Source organism: Rana temporaria, chromosome 5 (genome assembly GCF_905171775.1).
Source record: "Rana temporaria chromosome 5, aRanTem1.1, whole genome shotgun sequence".
Lineage (NCBI taxonomy): Eukaryota > Metazoa > Chordata > Amphibia > Anura > Ranidae > Rana > Rana temporaria.
This window is the reverse complement of record NC_053493.1, coordinates 324441474-324460395: the sequence shown is the minus strand read 5'-3', so window position 1 is coordinate 324460395 and position 18922 is coordinate 324441474. Positions and strand designations below refer to the sequence as shown.

The following is an 18922-nucleotide window of genomic DNA, read 5'->3' as shown; positions in this document are numbered from 1 at the left end:
CTGAATTTTTTTGTAAACAAGGCTTTTTTTGTAAACAAGGCATTCCCCTATTCTGCCTAGTGACACTGTCACTGACTGTTCCCCGTGATCGGGAATGGTCATCAGTGACGTGTCACATGTAGCCATGCCCCCCATCAGTAAGAATCATTTCCTAGGGAACACTTAACCCCTGCAGCGCCACCTAGTGGTCAACCCCTTGACTGCCAGTGTCATTTTTACAGTATCAGTGCATTTTTATAGCACTGATCGCTGTAAAAATGACAATGGTCCCATTTTATGCTCAAACCAATCAATAAACGCTTATTGCGTTTTTTTAAACCAAAAAATATGTAGAAGAATACTCGGCCTAAACTGTGGAAAGAAAATGTTTTTTTTGGGGGGGGGGATAGCTATAGCAAAAAGTAAAAAAAAAAAAAAAAATAGAATTTTTTTTTTTTTTTAAATTGTCACTTTTTTTTTTGTTTATAGCACAAATAAAAATAAAAAAAAAAAAATAAAAAAAAAAAATCGCAGAGGTGATCAAATACCACCAAAAGAAAGCTCTATTTAAAAAAAAAAAAAAAAAAAAAATGAATTAGAAGGACGTAAATTTTGTTTGCGAGTCACGTCGCACAATTGTCAGTTAAAGCGACGCAGTTCCGAATCGCAAAAAGTGGCCTGGTCTTTGACCATGAAAATGGTCCTGGGCTGAAGTACTTGTAGGGCTCCATTTACACTTGGAAACCATTCATACATGCACTACTTTGGTCTGACTTTTATGCAACTTGAGGCCCATAGACTTCAATTGTAACCCTCAGACCCCCTTCACACTGAGGCGTTTTTCAGGCGCTTTAGGGCTAAAAAGATAGCACCTGTAAAATGCCTCTCAATACCGAGTGCTTTCACACTGGGGCGGGAAGAGTCCTGCAAGCAGCGTCTTTAGGGCGGCAAAGGAGCTGCTCCTACACCCCCTCCTATTGAAATCAATGGGCAGCGCTGCCGAAGAGCCTGAAAAGCGCTTTGCGGTCAGTTTTAACCCTTTCCTCGCCTGCTAGCGGAGTTAAAAGTATCCCGCTAGTGGCCAAAAAGCGCCACTGAAACAATTTAACGCGGCCACGCTAGCAGTGTGAATGGGGTCTAAAAAGTTGCATAAAAGTCATACCTGAATGTTATACAATGTAACAGTTGTCCATTATCACTTGTCATTGTTCTACACAAAGCTTTACCACCAACTAAATAAAATACACGTGTATATAAAATCTATGTCATATACAGCTACAAGAAATCCATTAGTTACTATGCAGCTTCAGTTCCTCTGGACCACAGCTGTTTCCTCCTGCATAGAGCACCATGAGAGGGGTTTTATTAAATATTGTGACAGATGTGCGCCAGATTTTCGTCTCTAGATAAGGATCTGTCTATAATAGTCTGAAATGGTTCTCTAAGATCCCCTGGGAAAGAAAACTGTCTGAACTATCACCATTAAAATGCAAGTTACCGAATATTGTACAACTGTTTATCATACTAAATAAGTCAGGACAAAGAGCCAAGATAGAGGAGAGAAAATTATAGAAACCCAAAGCTATCAGACTTGACTTCAGTTTACTAGGAGGAGGAAAAAAAAAAGAAAGAAAAGAAAAAGGCGGCAAGATAGTAGGAGGAGGTGAGGCAAGTAATTGAGCAAAATAATAAATAAAATTAAAAGAGCAGGTTATGCGCTTTTCAGGTACTCTCATTGAAGTCCACAGTAGCCAAAAAGCTCATATGTACTTACTTTTTCTTTTTGCGCATCCAGCAACAAGCTTTAGGTGGCGGGACACTCAGGTATGAACTGAACTGGCTGGACACTCAGGTACTGATAAGTATGAAGCTCGGTTCACATCGCTGCGGTGCGATTATGTAGTTCAACTTTGCATCTTTAAGGGCCAGTTCACACCAGATGCAGTTCCGTGCGCTTTTGTCCTGCACAAAATGCATGCAGTGTTTTCCATGTATTCCATTGGCTCTAGTTCACACCATACAGTCAGTTTCTGCACCGGAAACTAATTGCATGGTGTAAACTAGAGTCAATGGAATACATGGAAAACACTGCATGCATTTTTAGGGCCAGTTCACACCAGATGTAGTTCCATACAGTTTAGTTTTTTCTACACCAATACAGTCATTTCCGGTCAGTTTCTGCATCGGAAACTGAATGGAAAATAACTGCATGGTGTGAACTAGAGCCATTGTAATACATGAAAAACACTGTGCGGGCATTTTTAGTGAAGAAAAAAAAAAAAAACGCACGGAACTGTGTCTGGTGTGAACTGGCCTCTCAGGCCTTGTACACATGACCGAACATGTCCGCGGAAACTGGTCCGTCGGACCAGTTTCCGCGGACATGTCCGACCGTGTGTAGGGCCTACCGGACAGTTTTCCGGCCTAGCGGACAGGTTTCCAGCGGACAAAAGTTTCTTCGCATGCTAAGAAACTTGTCCGCTGGAAGCCTGTCCGTCGGACATGTCCAATGGTCAGTACGACTCATCGGACATGTCCGCTGGCCCGAAATCCCGCGCATGCGTCGAAGTGATTCGACGCATGCGTGCAAGCATTGAACTTCCGGGTTCGCGCACGTCGCCGCGTCATCGTCGTCACCGCGTATTCTGTCCGCGGGGAATTTGGTCTGATGGTGTGTACACACATCAGACCAAAATCACCCAGCAGACATGTCCGATGAAAACGGTCCGCAGACCGTTTTCATCGGACATGTCTGGTCGTGTGTACGAGACCTCATAGGACCAAATTGCACTGTTAAAAAAAAAAAAAAAAAAAAATTGCATCAAAGTAGCACAGGAACCCTTTCCAAAGTTGTGCCATGCTTAGTTGCATCGATGAGAATGGGCACCATTGAATATAATGCGTTTTCCCCTTGGCATGCAACTTTGTGAGGCTTAAGTCATACTAGTGTGAACCAGCACTAAACTGGAATCTTGAACACTGAAGCACTTCAGGGAACGTGTTTCAGGTCACTTAGGTTTGAATGAGGTCTAATGATTCATTCACATCAGATGTGGTGCGGTGCGTTTGGGATCCTTTTCCCAATGCTTGGCAACCAGAAAAAAAAAAAAAAAAAACTGTCACACCAGAACATTGCATTGGGTTTGCCCAGCTCGTAAAAAAAGGATGGCATGCACTTTTCAGCGCAGCACAAACACAATCATGCAAACATGCATAAAAACAACAACGCAAAAAAAAATTAAAAACACATAAAACTCAGCGTGGGTAAAAAAAAAAAAAAAACACCCCAAATGTGTTACAAATATTGCAGGGGGAGTCTTAGGGGTTTTATGAATTAATAGTAACAGAAGGGCTGGCCATTTATATCCGACTGAAATTCTGCTTTAAGACTTTGTTCCCACTAGTGCGACTTTGCAGCAACTTTGCACTCTCTGGCACTTAAGTTGCAAGAAAGTCACATCAAAAGTAGTGTGCAAACGTCAAAGTTGCTGTGACCAAGTTGCATAGATTGGAACATGTGCCATTGAAATCAATGGGCTGTGACTCGTCATGCAACTTTACGTGTCTTTAAGTCGCACTAGTGGGAACCGAGCTCAACTAAATTATAATCTTCCACCACCTTCAGCATTTCTGGCGATTTCCATATCATTGTATTATGGGATGTTGTCAGTATGCATCTCTATATACCACTCTTGTGATAAATGAAGAAAAGTTCCATCTAGTTCATTCTCTTTGCACACAAACAGCCGGCTAGTTATGACGCAGACCAGCCATTCCCAACCTGGGTTCCTCCAGAGATTCCTAGGGGGTTACTTGAGCTGTGACTAATTGACTTCCCATCTGGTAGCGCCTGCTTAGTTCCGGGGGCCAATACCATTTGCTGTCCGAGAGGAGGGGGGCATTGCGATCACTTTCCCACTGACCAAAGTAAAGCTCAATTTCTCATATGGACACTGGATAAACTTATTTTAGAAGGGGTTCCCTTATATATTGTTTTTATGGGTTTCCCCTAGAGTACAAAGGCTGAGAAGGTCTGGCCCAGACTGAAATGTTCTTTTTTCTGTGCATGCGTGCCTTCACCTTGGCAGTACAAGCGATGATGTTCCGTCAAACATCGACCTTCAGTATTTTACGACGGACTAATGGCAGATTATTTCTGAATGATTGCTATGGAAACCGTAGCGAAGCTTGCGTGCACACATAAAGGTGGCTTGCTGAGGAATCAGACATAAAGATTTTATGTTTGCAGGGCTAGTAAGCCAATGACAGCTAGAGTATGGTTGCTCTAAATAGGCAATGTCGCGGTAATGCAATAATGACATACTTAGCGATGAGCCACACAGTGTTCACAATACAGAACTATATTGCAAGAAATAAGTTACCATTATGCAACAAGATCATTCACATCTACATGAGGAGGGCTACAGACAGTAAGGCCTAGTTTACGGTTTAACCATTTAAGCCCCGAGCCCCTGAGATTTGGGGGTTTTTGTTTTTCTACAAAATTACTTAGAACCCCCAAACATGTATTTTTTTCCTAACACCCTAGAGAATAAAATAGCAGTTGTTGCAATACTTTTTGTCACACTGTTGTGCAGCAGTCTTACAAGCGCACTTAAAATAAAAATAAAAATTTGAATTAAAAAAAATAAGACAACAGTAAAGTAAGTCCAGTTGTTTTTATATTGTGAAAGATAATGTTATGCCGAGTAAAATGATAACCAACATGCCACGCTTCAAAAGTTGCGCCCGCTCGTGGAATGGCAACAAGCTTTTACCCTTAAAAATCTCCATAGTTTAAGTTTAAGAAAAAAAAAAAAATAATAATAATAATAATAATAATAATAATAATAATAATAATAATAATAATAATAATTCTACAGGTTGCATGAATCCACGGAGCGGATTCGTATTGATCCGCTCCGTTAGCCCGTTTGGCTCAGCAGGGATTCCTCCGTTAATCCCTGCTGAGCTGTCGGCGGACAGGGCGGTCCCCGCACACAGTGCAGAGACCGCCCTGTCTCTCCTCCGCTCTCCCCTATGGGGAATCGGATGAATACGGTCCGTTCCGCCAGACGGAAGAAAAATATTTTTTTTTCTGTCTGAAAAGCGGATTTTTGCGGACACGGATCGTTACGGACGTTAGCGGATGCATCATCCGCTAACATCTGCAATCCCATAGGGATACATTACAAGTCCGTAAACGGACTTGTAATAAACAGTCCGTACGTCCGCACGTGTGATAGGGCCCTTACAGAGGAGGTCTAGAGCTAGAATTATTGCTCTCGCTCGAATGATCGCGGCGATACCTCACATGTGTGGTTAGAACACCGTCTTTATATGCAGGCGCTGCTCACGTATGCGTTCGCTTCTGCAGGCGAGCTCGGCGGGACTGGGCGCATTTTTTTGTCTTATTTATTTTACAATGTTCTTTTTTTTTTTTTTTAAAGTGTCACTTTTATTTCTATTACAAGGAATTTAAACATCCCTTGTAATAGAAATAAAGCATGGCAGGACCTCTTAAATATGAGATCTGGGGTCAAAAAGACCTCAGAGCTCATTTACTCTAATATGCAATAAAAAAAATATGGGCGGAAGTGACGTTTTGACGTCGCTTCCACCCTGCAATGATATGTAGATAGTGGGGGGCCATCATCCCCTCACTCCTCTCCATACCCCCCTCTCCCGCCACTGGTAAAAGTGATCTTGCGGCGAATTCGCCACAGAGACCACTTTTATCTGAAAGAGGACCGCTCACTGAAGAAGAGGATATCTAGGTTATGGCAGCTAGTTGCTGCCATAACAAAGATATCCCTCTTCAAAAGTGCCGGCGTATATATCGGCATCAGCTGGTCCGTAAGTGGTTAAAAACAAGGCAGTTGAGTTGAGGTCTTACTGCCCCACCTAAACTCTCTTGATACACTTTTTTTTAGCTTAAAGTGTATGTAAACCCTCCATACACCCAGTGAAGTGAACAGCCTCAGATGATACATTAGGGATGAACTAAACCTCCCTACATAGGTTTTATATGTATATCTGCTGTCTTCACATTTATATACTGTTTAGAATGTTCAGATCGTGTTAGGAAATGTTCTCTTCCTGTTTAACACAGAGTGTGAAGTCTGGGCATACAGGCAAGACAGCTAAAATTGCTGATTGGAGGAAAGGCACACACCCCCTCTCATAATTGGCAGAAACTCTCAAAAGGTGTTTTGTAACAGGGCCAGTTCCCTGTTAATCAATTTATAGCAACCTCCCCTGACAGAAATTTCAGGCTGCTTTTACCTGATGTGTCAGAGTTTGTCAGGAGTTATCAGGCTGATAACAGAGGAAGGTCAGGAGAGAGCTATGGGACTTGGCTCATTGAAGAGAGATGATAGAACAATTTCATGAATTGGGTTTACATCCACTTTAGTGTATTACCTGTAAAAAATACCAATATAAAATTTTTTTTTTTTTTTACTTTGGTGAGATATCAGAGGTCTAAACATACCCCCATATCTATTTTTTGAGACAGAGAACAGGATTCTCTGTAGCACTTTACTTGAATGTAATAAGGAAACTGTATAGAGATTCCCAATTCATTCATAAAATATGACAGTCTGATACATAGTAACACTCATGTTTACTATGATCAGCTGTCAGTGGGTATATAGGAGCAATCAGTCGTGGTTGCTGCATGCGCCCTCTCTACTACAGGGGGGGGGGGGGGGTAAACACTTAGTTACCCCCCCCCCAAAAAAAAAAACACCTGCTAAGACAAAAGCATAGCATACTAGCTCATTATGAAATACTCACCTTAGATCGAAGCCCCTGCAGCGGACCCGACACACTGCTCTGACCGGCGACATGTTTTATGGAGTTATTTTCAAGTATGGTGAGCTCCGGTGCTGCGATTGCCCGGAGCCACAATGACGTCACTCCTGCGCATGCGCACGGCAGCCACCCGTAACGGCACAATCAAGCCGTTTCTTCACTGCGCATGTGCCGATACTAGAGATATCTCCTAAACCGTGCAGATAGGAGATATCTGGGGTAGCTACAGGTAAGCCTTATTATGGGCTTTACCCAGGGTTTGACAAATTTGCTTGGAATCTAGGAGCCAGCTAAAAAAGTTAGGAGCCAGAAAACGCACCCCGTCCCGACGAGCTTGCGCGCAGAAGCGAACACATGCGTGAGCAGCGCCCGCATATGTAAACGGTGTTCAAACCACACATGTGAGGTATCGCCGCGATCGTTAGAGCGAGAGCAATAATTCTAGCCATAGACCTCCTCTGTAACTCAAAACATGCAACCTGTAGATTGTTTTTAAACGTCGCCTATGAAGATTTTAAAGGGTAAAAGTTTGTCGGCATTCTACGAGCGGACGCAATTTTGAAGCGTGACATGTTGGGTATGAATTTACTTGGCGTAACATTATCTTTCATAATAAAAAAAAAAAAAAAAAAAAAATGGGGATAACTTTACGGTTGTCTTATTTTTTAATTAAAAAAAAAAAGTGTAATTTTTTTCCCAAAAAAGTGCGCTTGTAAGACCGCTGCGCAAATACTGCGTGACAGAAAGTATTGCAACGGTCACCATTTTATTCTCTAGGGTGTTAGAATAAAAAATCTATATAATGTTTTGGGGTTCTAATTAAAGGGAAGAAGATGGCAGTGAAAATAGTGAAAAATTACATTAGAATTGCTGTTTAACTTGTAATGCTTAACTTGTAAATACCAACGGCCACCACCAGATGGCGCCAGCTCACACAAGGAAGAGCTGAGGACTTCACAACCTTCCAAGCCAAGGTTGGAAGGTTACAGCACCTTACACGAATTGTAGCCTGTAAAGAAGTGCAACAGACATCTTCCCCATTCAAATGAATGGGGCTGCAACACAACGCTTGTGGTTGTGGCACAGTGATGTGAAATACGGTGACAAAATGCCTCCCAGCTGCCTGTCAAACACCCCCTGAACAGCGATCCACAGAAGATTGGGCAACAAAAGAGTCCTAATAATTCCAGCAAGGCGGATCAGAACTCTGTGGAATGAAAAGCTTTTACCATTGACAATTTCCAAAAGGTCATTAAGCATACAATAAAGGTCTCTACTACAAGTCAATACACACAGAGCCGGATCACACCTTGTCAAGGTTAGAAATAATAAAACTTGCTGCCAGATTGCCAATGTTATACTTCAATGCAAAACTTGCCCTTGAGAAACCTTCTGATAACACGTTTCCATGTGACAAAGGTCGTCTCCTCTAGACTTTGTATATTAAGTGTATTTATAAACAGATCCTATCAATTCCTAGAATTATTTCCATCACAAGACTTAATTATTACTACAAACGGATCCAACACAGAAAGATAAATATGAATAGAACAACATTGTGCGTTCGTTATTTTACAGGGCAATAAAAATTCACCCCGGAGAGTTTATAGGGAGGCAGATGTCCCGTGTACAGTGTGGCAGAATTTATCAGTGACATATAAATCTAAAGTAAATACTAAAAAAGGCATATGGACAATAGAGATAACCAACCAGGTACAGCCTGGCACTGGTACAATATAGTTAATAAACATTATGGTGCCGATTTATTTAAGCAGTAGAGGGGTACACCAAAAATAATTTGAACATTTATACAGAAAAAAAAAAAAAATGTAATATATATATATATATATATATATTATATTATATTATATTATATTATATACACACACACACACACATACACACGCACTCGAGTATAAGCCGACCCAAATATAAGCCAAGGCGCCTAATTTTACCACAAAAAAATTTAAAAACTATTGACTTGAGTATAAGCCTAGGGTGTCCATATGCATTCCTCTCTGTGCCCATGCCTCACTGTGCCCATGCCTAGACTGACGTTTAACATGGGAGTCTATAGAAGGGGTGCCTGGCTTTGAAAAATGTGTGCTCCCCAGCCAGTCCCCCAGACAATAAACTTTGCACACTTGTAGAGGAGGAGTGGGGTTACATGTGTGCCAAGTTTGGCCAGTACCGGGCCCCAGATCCGGGAGATCAGGCGCAAAAAGGTGACTAAAAATAAAAATTGTGCTGATGTATTATCCTGATGTAAAGCGCTGCGCAAACTGTTTGCGCTGTATAAATCCTGTATAAATAATAAAAAAAAAAAAATTATAACTATAACTATATATATATATATATATACTACCACCACATTTGAGAATTCCATTAACTACTTCCTATCCGGGCCAACATGTAAAAATCTAGAAATGTTTTGCTAGAAAATTACTTAGAACCCCCAAATCCTGTGTGCAGAAGCCCCCTAATACTTACCTGAGCCCCATCTTGATCCAGCAATGTGCACGAGAGACTCGGCTGCACGGGACCCCATTGGCTCCCGCTGCTGTCAATCAAGTCAGTTAGCCAATGTGGAGAGGGGGTGGGGCCGAACCACAGCTCTGTGTCTGAATGGACAAACAGAGCTGTGGCTTGGATGCCTCCAGAGCAAGCTGCTTGCTGTGGGGGCACTCAACAGGAGGGAGAAGCCAGGAGTGTCGGTGGGGGACCCGAGAAGAGGAGGATTGGGGCTGCTCTGTGTAAAACCATTCACAGAGCAGGCAAGTATAACATGTTTGTTATTGTTAAAGAAAAAAATAAATAAATACATGACTTTACAATCACTTTAACTGATACTACACAAGTTTGTCTGACTTTAGAAAAGGTTCCTGCACTACTTTGGTCCGACTTTGAGGCTAGGTTCACACTGCTGCGCTGCGAATTTGTTCCATTTTTTTTTGTCCTGTGTGAGATGCGAATTTACCGCGAATTTCAGGAGCTGTGATTGATGTTCTAGCCCAGGGGTGGGCAATCTCGGCCCTCCAGCTGTGGTGAAACTGCAAATCCCATCATGCTTCTGCCTCTAGGAGTCATGCCTGTGATTGTCAGGGTCTTGCAATGTCTCTAGGGACTTGTAGGTTCAAAACAGCTGGAGGGCCGAGTTTTCCCTCGCCTGTTTTAGCCAATGGAATCATAATGTAAAAAAGTGTTAACTTCCTGTGTACTTCCTGGTTTTTGTGGAGAATAGTGTGGTGGAATTCGCACATATGTGAACTATCAATGCGATTCCAGAACGATTTACATTGAAGTCTATGGAGCTGAATTCGCATTGCACACGGATCAAACTCGCACAAGACCCTTTTTGCATGCAGCTTAGATTCGCATCGCACCGATGTGAACAGCACTAATGTAAAACAATGTTATTTAAATGACTTGCGAATTTGAGCGATCGCAACAGCTCAAATTCGCAAAATAATTCGCAGCAGTGTGAACCCGATACGACTTCAATGCCACAGAGTGTAGAAAGTCACATAAAAGTTGCACTGGGAGTCGGGCTAGTGTGAACCGAGCCTTATCAGGGGTCTCAAACTGGCGGCCCTCCAGCTGTTGCGGAAACTACAAGTCCCATCATGCCTCTGCCTGTGGGAGTCATGCTTGTACAGTGCCTTGCAAAAGTATTCACCCCCCTCGGCTTTTTACCTATTTTGTTACATTACAGCCTTTAGTTCAATGTTTTTGTTTTTGTTTTTTATATCTGAATTATATGTGATGGATCAGAACACAATTGTCTAAGTAAAATTAGAAAAATATATACATAAAACTATTTTTCAGAAATAAAAAATTATAATTGGCGTATATATTCACCCTGTTTGTTATAAAGCCCATACAAAGCTCTGGTGCAACAAATTCCCTTCAGAAGTCACATAATTAGTGAAATGATGTCCACCTGTGTGCAATCTAAGTGTCACATGATCTGTCATTACATACACACACCTTTTTAAAAAGGCCCCAGAGGCTGCAACACCTAAGCAAGAGGCACCACTAACCAAACACTGCCACAAAGACCAAGGAACTCTCCAAACAAGAAAGGGACAATGTTGTTGAGAAGTACAAATCAGGGTTAGGGTATAAAAAAATATCCAAATATTTGATGATCCCTAGGAGCACCATCAAATCTATCATAACCAAATGGAAAGAACATGGCACAACAGCAAACCTACCAAGAGACGGGGTGCACACCAAAACTCACGGACCGGGCAAGGAGGGCATTAATCAGAGAGGCAGCACAGAGACCTAAGGTAACCCTGGAGGAGCTGCAGAGTTCCACAGCAGAGACTGGAGTATCTGTACATAGGACGACAAAACGTTGTACGCTCCATAGAGTTGGGCTTTATGGCAGAGTGGCCAGAAGAAAGACAGTACTTTGAGCAAAAAAAAACAAAATGGCACGTTTTGAGTTTGTGAAAAGGCATGTGGGAGACTCCCAAAATGTATGGAGGAAGGTGCTCTGGTCTGATGAGACTAAAATTTTACTTTTTGGCCAAAGAAAACGCTATGTCTGGCGCAAACCCAACACATCACATTACCCAAAGAACACCATGCCCACAGTGAACATGGTGGTGGCAGCATCATGCTGTGGGGATTAGCTCCGATCTCTGCAGCCGAGCATCGGGACAATGTCTCCCTGCCTGTGATTAGCGCAGCGCCGTGCCGACTTCCTGGCGGGCTCTGCACGCGGACTGTGCGAACACGCTGGAGCTCATCCCTAGTGGAAATGTTATTCAGCAGTCAGGACTGGGAAACTGGTCAGGGTTGAGGGAAAGATGGATGGTGCTAAATACAGGAATAGTGGGGTAGATTCAGGAAAGAATTACGCCGGCGTATCCGTAGATACGCCGCGTAATTCCAAAGCTGCGCCGGCGTATCTACTTTCTGTATTCAGAAAGCTAGATACGCTGACATTAGCCTAAGATACGACGGGCATAAGTCTCTTACGCCGTCGTATCTTAGGGTGCATTCTTACGCTGGCCGCTTAGGGGCGCTTCCGTTGTTGTCGGCGTAGATTATGCAAATTAACTAGATACGCCGATTCACAAATGTACATACGCCCGGCGCAATTTATTTACGTCGTTTACGTTAGGCTTTTTCGGCGTAAGGTTGTTCCTGCTATTAGGAGGCGCACGCAATGTTAAGTATGGACGTCGTTCCCGCGTCAAAATTTGATTTTTTTTACGTTGTTTGCGCAAGTCGTTCGAATAGGGCTGGACGTAATTTACGTTCACGTCGAAACCAATACGTTGTTGCGCCGTACTTGGAAGCAATGCACACTGGGATATGTACATGGACAGCGCATGCGCCGTCCGTACAAAACGTCAATCACGTCGGGTCATCCATTATTTACATAAAACACGCCCCCCTTTCAACTTTTGAATTACGCGGGCTTACGCCGGCCCCATTTACGCTACGCCGCCACAACTTATGGAGCAAGTGCTTTGTGAATACAGCACTTGCTCCTGTAAGTTACGGCGGCGTATCGTAAATACGATACGCTGCGCCGCCGTATCAGAGTGCGCCCCTACCTGAATCTACCCCATTCTTGAGCAAAACCTGCACCACTCTGTGTGTGATTTGAGGCTAGGGCGGAGGTTCACCTTCCAGCAGGACAATGACCCCAAACACACTGCTAAAGCAACACTTGAGTGGTTTACGGGGAAACATGTAAATGTGTTGGAATGGCCTAGTCAAAGCCCGGACCTCAATCCAACAGAAAATCTGTGGCCAGACTTAGATTGCTGTTCACAAGCGCAAACCATCCAACTTGAAGGAGCTGGAGCAGTTTTGTAAGGAGGAATTGGCAAATATCCCAGTGGTAGGATATGATGAGCTCACAGAGACTTATCCGAACGACTTGGAGCTGTGATAGGTGACGAAAGTATTGACTTTATGGGGGGTGAATAGTTATGCACATTTACTTTTTCTGTTATTTTGTCCTATTTGCTTCACAATAAAAATAAATAATACAATCTTCAAAGTTGTGGGCATGTTCTGTAAACTAAATGATGCCAATCCTCAAACAATCCATGTTAATTCCAGGTTGCGAGGCAACAAAGCATGACAAATGCCAAGGGGGGGGGGGGGGGGGGGGGGGGATAGTTTTGCAAGGCACAGTAACTGTCAGCCTTGCAATGCCTCATGGGACTTGTAGTTTCACAACAGCTGGAGGGCCGCCAGTTTGAGACCCCTGCTTAAGAGGAATGAGACAAACCATTTATCACTGGCAGGGTGCTTACAATGATCAGCTTTTATTTACGTGAAGCCTTTATACCAAAAAGTAAAAAAAGACGGTTGCTGTAACTGCTTAAAGTGGAAGTAAACCCTCCAATCCGTTTCAGCCAAGGAAGCTGCCATCTTAGCCTCTGTTTGATCTGCAGTTGTCATGATGCTGCACATGTAAGTAGTTATGACACCAGTTACCTGATGGCTTGACAGTTTGGATAAGAGCCCAAGCAACTGTGACAGGTACTCACGGCATGCCTTGAATGTAACCATTTTGGGAAAACCGTTACATCGATGGGTTCAGTTCTGCTTTAACCGCTTCCAGACCGCCGCATGTAGATGTACGTTGGCAGAATGGCACATACAGGCACAATGGCGTACATGTACGTCCCCGCCTTTCCGCGGGTCGGATCGGGAAAAACCCCCCCCCCCCCGCTACATGCGGTGGTCGGATTCCCGCGGGGAGCGATCCGGGATGACGGCGCGGCTATTTGTTTATAGCCGCTCCGTCGCGATCGCTCCCCGGAGCTGAAGAACGGGGAGAGCCGTATGTAAACACGGCTTCCCCGTGCTTCACTATGGCGGCGTATCGATCGAGTGATCCTTTTTATAAGGGAGACTCGATCGATGACGTCATTCCTACAGCCACACCCCCCTACAGTTGTAAACACACACTAGGTGAACCCTAACTCCTACAGCGCCCCCTGTGGTTAACTCCCAAACTGCAACTGTCATTTTCACAATAAACAATGCAATTTAAATGCATTTTTTGCTGTGAAAATGACGATGGTCCCAAAAATGTGTCAAAATTGTCCGAAGTGTCCGCCATAATGCCGCAGTCACGAAAAAAAAACGCTGATCACCGCCATTAGTAGTAAAAAAAAAAAAAAAAAAATGCAATAAAACTATCCCCTATTTTGTAAACGCTATAAATTTTGCGCAAACCAATCGATAAACGCTTATTGCGATTTTTTTTTTTTTACCAAAAATAGGTAGAAGAATACGTATCGGCCTAAACTGAGGAAAAAAAATGTTATATATGTTTTTGGGGGATATTTATTATAGAAAAAAGTAAAAAATATTGAATTTTTTTTCAAAATTGTCGCTCTATTTTTGTTTATAGCGCAAAAAATAAAAACCACAGAGGTGATCAAATACCACCAAAAGAAAGCTCTATTTGTGGGGAAAAAAGGACGCCAATTTTGTTTGGGAGCCACGTCGCACGACCGCGCAATTGTCTGTTAAAGCGACGCAGTGCCGAATTGTAAAAACCCCTTGGGTCATTTAGCAGCATATTGGTCCGGTCCTTAAGTGGTTAAGTCCTATGAATCACACCTCATTCCTGTGCAATTCACATGCCATTCACCTCATTCCTGTGCAATTCACATGCCATTCACCTCATTCCTGTGCAATTCACATGCCATTCACCTCATTCCTGTGCAATTCACATGCCATTCACCTCATTCCTGTGCAATTCACATGCCATTCACCTCATTCCTGTGCAATTCACATGCCACTCACCTCATTCCTGTGCGATTCACATGCCATTCAGTGAGGTGCGATTCATTTTGAATGGGTTCAAATCGCAGCACATCATGCCAAAGTAGTTTTATTTGTCAAGTCGCACTACATCTACATCACGCCAAAAGTTGTGCACGCACCAATTTTAGAAACGCATGGTCGTTTTGTACTATGCTATACGATGGAGACAAATGCACTGCATTTGCGACTTGCATTTGGGGTTTCATTAACATTGCGCTGACACCCGCCGCAGACCGCAAAGGGCGCAGTGTGGTAAACGCAAACAGATTGCGGGTTTAACGCGCCACATTCACAGGACTCAAACGTGTTTGGTTTTGTCAGGTCCCTAGAAATCTCTCCCTGCTCCCCAGACTGACACTGCTGCTGGACAGAGGGGTCTCTGTTACTCCTCCATCCAGAGAAGAGACAACCTAGGAAGGAAGTGTGATACTAGCCGGATCACCAGGTGGAAAGAAGAAAAGGAAGGCAGACGCTGCATTGTAGGATTGCGAAGCTGCAATTTATAAAATGTTGCTTTTAGGCTGAATATGACTTTAACTCATTGATGACAATGAAAGGGGGGGGGGTCACCTGATCGGAGAAGGAGAGATTTCTGCCCTATAATAATAGGAAGCTCCTGACTCCCATGCACACTATACAATAATTGCAGGTGAGTGTTGTCTTCTCCCTGCCCCTGAGTGAGAACAAAGGCATGCACAGCAATGACAGCAGCTGGGGAAGAGTCAGTCCCCATCATACACCCTCCATCCCTAGGATGACAACACACACAGACAGACAATGATCCTGTCCTATCCCTCCCCTCTGTGTACAGCTGATCTCAGCCCCCCCAATGACATGCAGTACAGGGGAAGGGATCTCACCTTGGTGACCTGAGTCCTGGCTCTGTGCAGGCTGGAGGAGGCACAGCAATGGTCAGCACTCTGCACACTCCACACACAGCACTGTGAATGAAATGTATCGTCCCCAGGAACAGCTCAGCCCTTTCCACTTCCTGGGGAGGGGGAGGGATCACATCAATGCTGCTTCTTCTTCTTCTTCTGCTTCTTTTTTTGTGTTTTATTGGGAATTTAAACCTCACCATGTGGAGATCTCAGCGCCACCTAGCGGTGTCTTTGTAGATCGCTCACTGATCCTTAGACTAGTGACATGTCTACTGATCAGCAGAGAGAGGGGGGGGGGGGGGGGGGGGGTCCTGGCTGAACAATATCTTCCCTTAACCACTTCCTTCCCAAATCTATTCTGACTTCTCTCCTACATGTAAATTGTGTGTGTGTGTGTGTGTGTATATGTGTGTGTGTATGTGTGTGTGTGTGTGTATATATATATATATATATATATATATATATATATATATATATATATATATATATATAATTTATTTATTTTAGATAGTTATATAGTGTGTATATATATATATATATATATATATATATATATATATATATATATATATATCTTTCTCTTTCTTTCTCTCTCTCTCTCTCTCTCTCTCTCTCTCTCTCTCTCTCTCTCTCTCTCTTTCTCAATTCAATTCAATTCAATTCAAATTCAATTCAAATAAGCTTTATTGGCAGGACCAAATACATGTTAGCATTGCCAAAGCAAGGGGAAGGGGGTAATATAAAGGGGAGGGGGGGTAATATAAAGGGGAATGGACATAAGTCTGTGAAAGTCCTCAGTCTCTCATGTACCTCTCAGTCGGTGACACGCTGTCACATATTGGGCAGCTATCTTCGCCATTGGCTCCTCTTCTCCCAGTAGAATTTGGAGTTTCCTCTTCTCTTCTGTAGAATTGAAGTCCGGGATGAGAGCGGAGAGTCTCTGGAAGTGAGTGTCCCTCACTGATGAGTACTTAGGGCAATGTAACAGGAAGTGTTCCTCATCCTCCGGGACCCCCTGGTCACATTGCTGGCACAGTCTACTCTCCCTGGGCTTGTAGGTCTGTCTGTGCCGCCCTAATTCCATTTCCAGGCTGTGGGCGCTCAGTCTGTACAGGCTCATTGTCTGTCTTTCTTTGGGGTCTTGTAGCACCTCCAGGTACGGGGCCAGTTTGTATTCTCTCTGCAGTGACTGATAAATTGTTAGTTTTTTGGAGTTTTTTATTTCGTGTCTCCATTCTCCAACATGTTTTTCTTTGGAGTTATAAGTTATGATTTTTATTTGAGATTTTGTCAGGCCGCATTGTTGAGAGTTTTGGGGAGACAAGGTGTTGATAAGTTGTTGCAGGCCACACGGCTTGGACTGGTTCTTGCTGTCCAGTAAGGCTTGATGGTGGTAGGAGTTGGGACTGCTGTTTTGTAGGTGGTCCCAGTATGATAGCGCCCTCTTCTGTACTGCAAGAAGTAAGGGAAATCTGCCCAACTCGGACCGGCAAGCACTGTTGGAGGTGCTCCGATGAACTTGGAGGAGGTGCTTGCAAAATTCCAGATGGAATATTTCTGTTGGGCTGGGGTCCCATTTGGATTGGTCTGGGTAGGTGACAGGACCCCAAACTTCGCTGCCATAAAGAAGAATTGGGGTGATGACGCTATCAAATATTCTGAGCCAGACTCTCACGGGTGGTTTTAGGTGGTACAGCCGTCTCCTGATGGCATAGTAGGCTCTGCATGCCTTGTCTTTTAGTGCCTCTATGGCTGGCTTGAAGCTTCCTGATTGGGTAATGTCTAGGCCAAGGTATGTGTAGCTGTTAGTTTCATCCACAGTGCAGTTGTTTATTGTGAAGGAAGGGCTCTTTGTTTGTTTTGTATTTTTCTTTTGGAACACCATGGTTTTTGTTTTGCTCGAGTTGATTGGTAGTGCCCATGTGGCGCTGTATTTCTCCAGAACTTCCAGGCTGTCTTGTAGGCCTTTCTCTGTTGGTGACAGAAGTAGGAGGTCATCTGCGTACAATAGGAACTTCACCTCGGTGTCATGTAGAGTCAGTCCTGGTGCTGGGGAGGATTCTAGAGCGGCCGCCAGTTCATTGATGTAGATGTTAAAGAGGGTTGGACTTAGGCTGCAGCCCTGTCTGACTCCTCTGGCCTGTCGGAAGTGTTCAGTTCTTTTCCCATTCACCTTTACGCTGCAGCTGTTCTCAGTGTATGAACTCTTGATGACGTCGTATGTTTTCCCTCCTATTCCGCTCTCCAATAGTTTGAGGAACAGGCCTGGGTGCCACACTGAGTCAAATGCCTTCTTAAAGTCCACAAAGCAGGCGAATATCTTCCCATGTTTTGTATGGTGGACATGGTTCTTGATGAGGCTGTGCAGGGTGTAGATGTGGTCTGTAGTGCGATGGTTTGGCATGAACCCCGCCTGACTTCTGCTGAGGACATTGTGTTGTGTCAGGAAGTTGAGGATCCGTTTGTTGAGGATACTGTTGAATAGTTTCCCTAGTGTGCTGCTGACACATATCCCCCTGTAGTTGGCTGGATCATACTGGTCTCCACTCTTATGGATGGGTGTTATGAGGCCTTGGTTCCATACTGTAGGGTAGTAACCAGCACTCAGGACCAGATTGAACAGTTTACACATTGCAGCGTGTACCTCTGGGGAGCCGTGTTTAATCATCTCTGGCAGGATTCCATCCATCCCACTGGATTTTTTGGTTTGCAGGTTTTGGATTTTCTCCCCAATTTCTTGTGGTGTAATCGGTACATCTAGGGGGTTCTGGAAGTCCTTAATTTTTTCCTCCATGTCATTTAGTCTTTTGATGATGTCTTTTTGTTCTACAGTTAGAGCCTCCTCTGGAATATTTTTGTAGAGGTCCTTAAAGTAGTTGAGCCAGATGTCGCCATTTTGGATGTGGAGGTTGTTTTTCCTGGGTGCTGAGCCAATATTCTTCCATGTTTCCCAGAAAGAATTTTCCTGAAGTGCCTCTTCCAGCTTTTGCAGGTTTTTGGAGATGAGGTCTTGCTTTTTCTTTTTGAGGGTTTGTTTGTACTTTTTCTGTAGGGTGCTATAGGCTATCCTTAGGTCAGCGTTGTCAGGGTCTCTGTGTTTGTTATTGGAGACGGTCCGTAAGGTGTTCCTTAATGCTTTGCATTCTTTGTCGAACCATTTATTGGATTGTTTGTTGGATGGTTTCTTGTAGTTGGTTTTTCTCAACTGGGCTGTTTCTGCAATGGTGTGTAGTATTTTATGGAAGTCCTTTGCTGCCTGGTTCACACCTGGTGGGCTTATCTCATAGGTGGTGTTTTGGAAGTTTTCAAGCTGTTTTTTAATGTCGGGTCTGTCAGTTACCTCTCTGTATTTTGTGGTAGACTGTTTGGACCATTTAAATGATGGTGGCAGGTTGCGGAGAGACGCCCGGTGGAGTTTTGGTGATGGTTTGCTA

The 18922-nt window shown here is 43.6% G+C and overlaps 1 protein-coding gene across 2 annotated transcripts in view; it reads right to left on the bottom strand.

Moving 5' to 3' along the window:
* FAM110B (family with sequence similarity 110 member B) overlaps positions 1 to 15738 on the bottom strand; it is a 212444-nt gene extending 196706 nt beyond the window's left edge. Inside the window, exon 1 of one of the 2 annotated variants that reach the window (XR_005749504.1) lies at positions 15468 to 15738. The gene's annotated coding sequence lies outside the window, so the exon portion shown is untranslated. The remainder of the gene's footprint in view (positions 1 to 15467) is intronic. The other variant, XM_040354238.1, reaches the window with a different exon arrangement.
* Positions 15739 to 18922: the final 3184 nt, after the last annotated feature.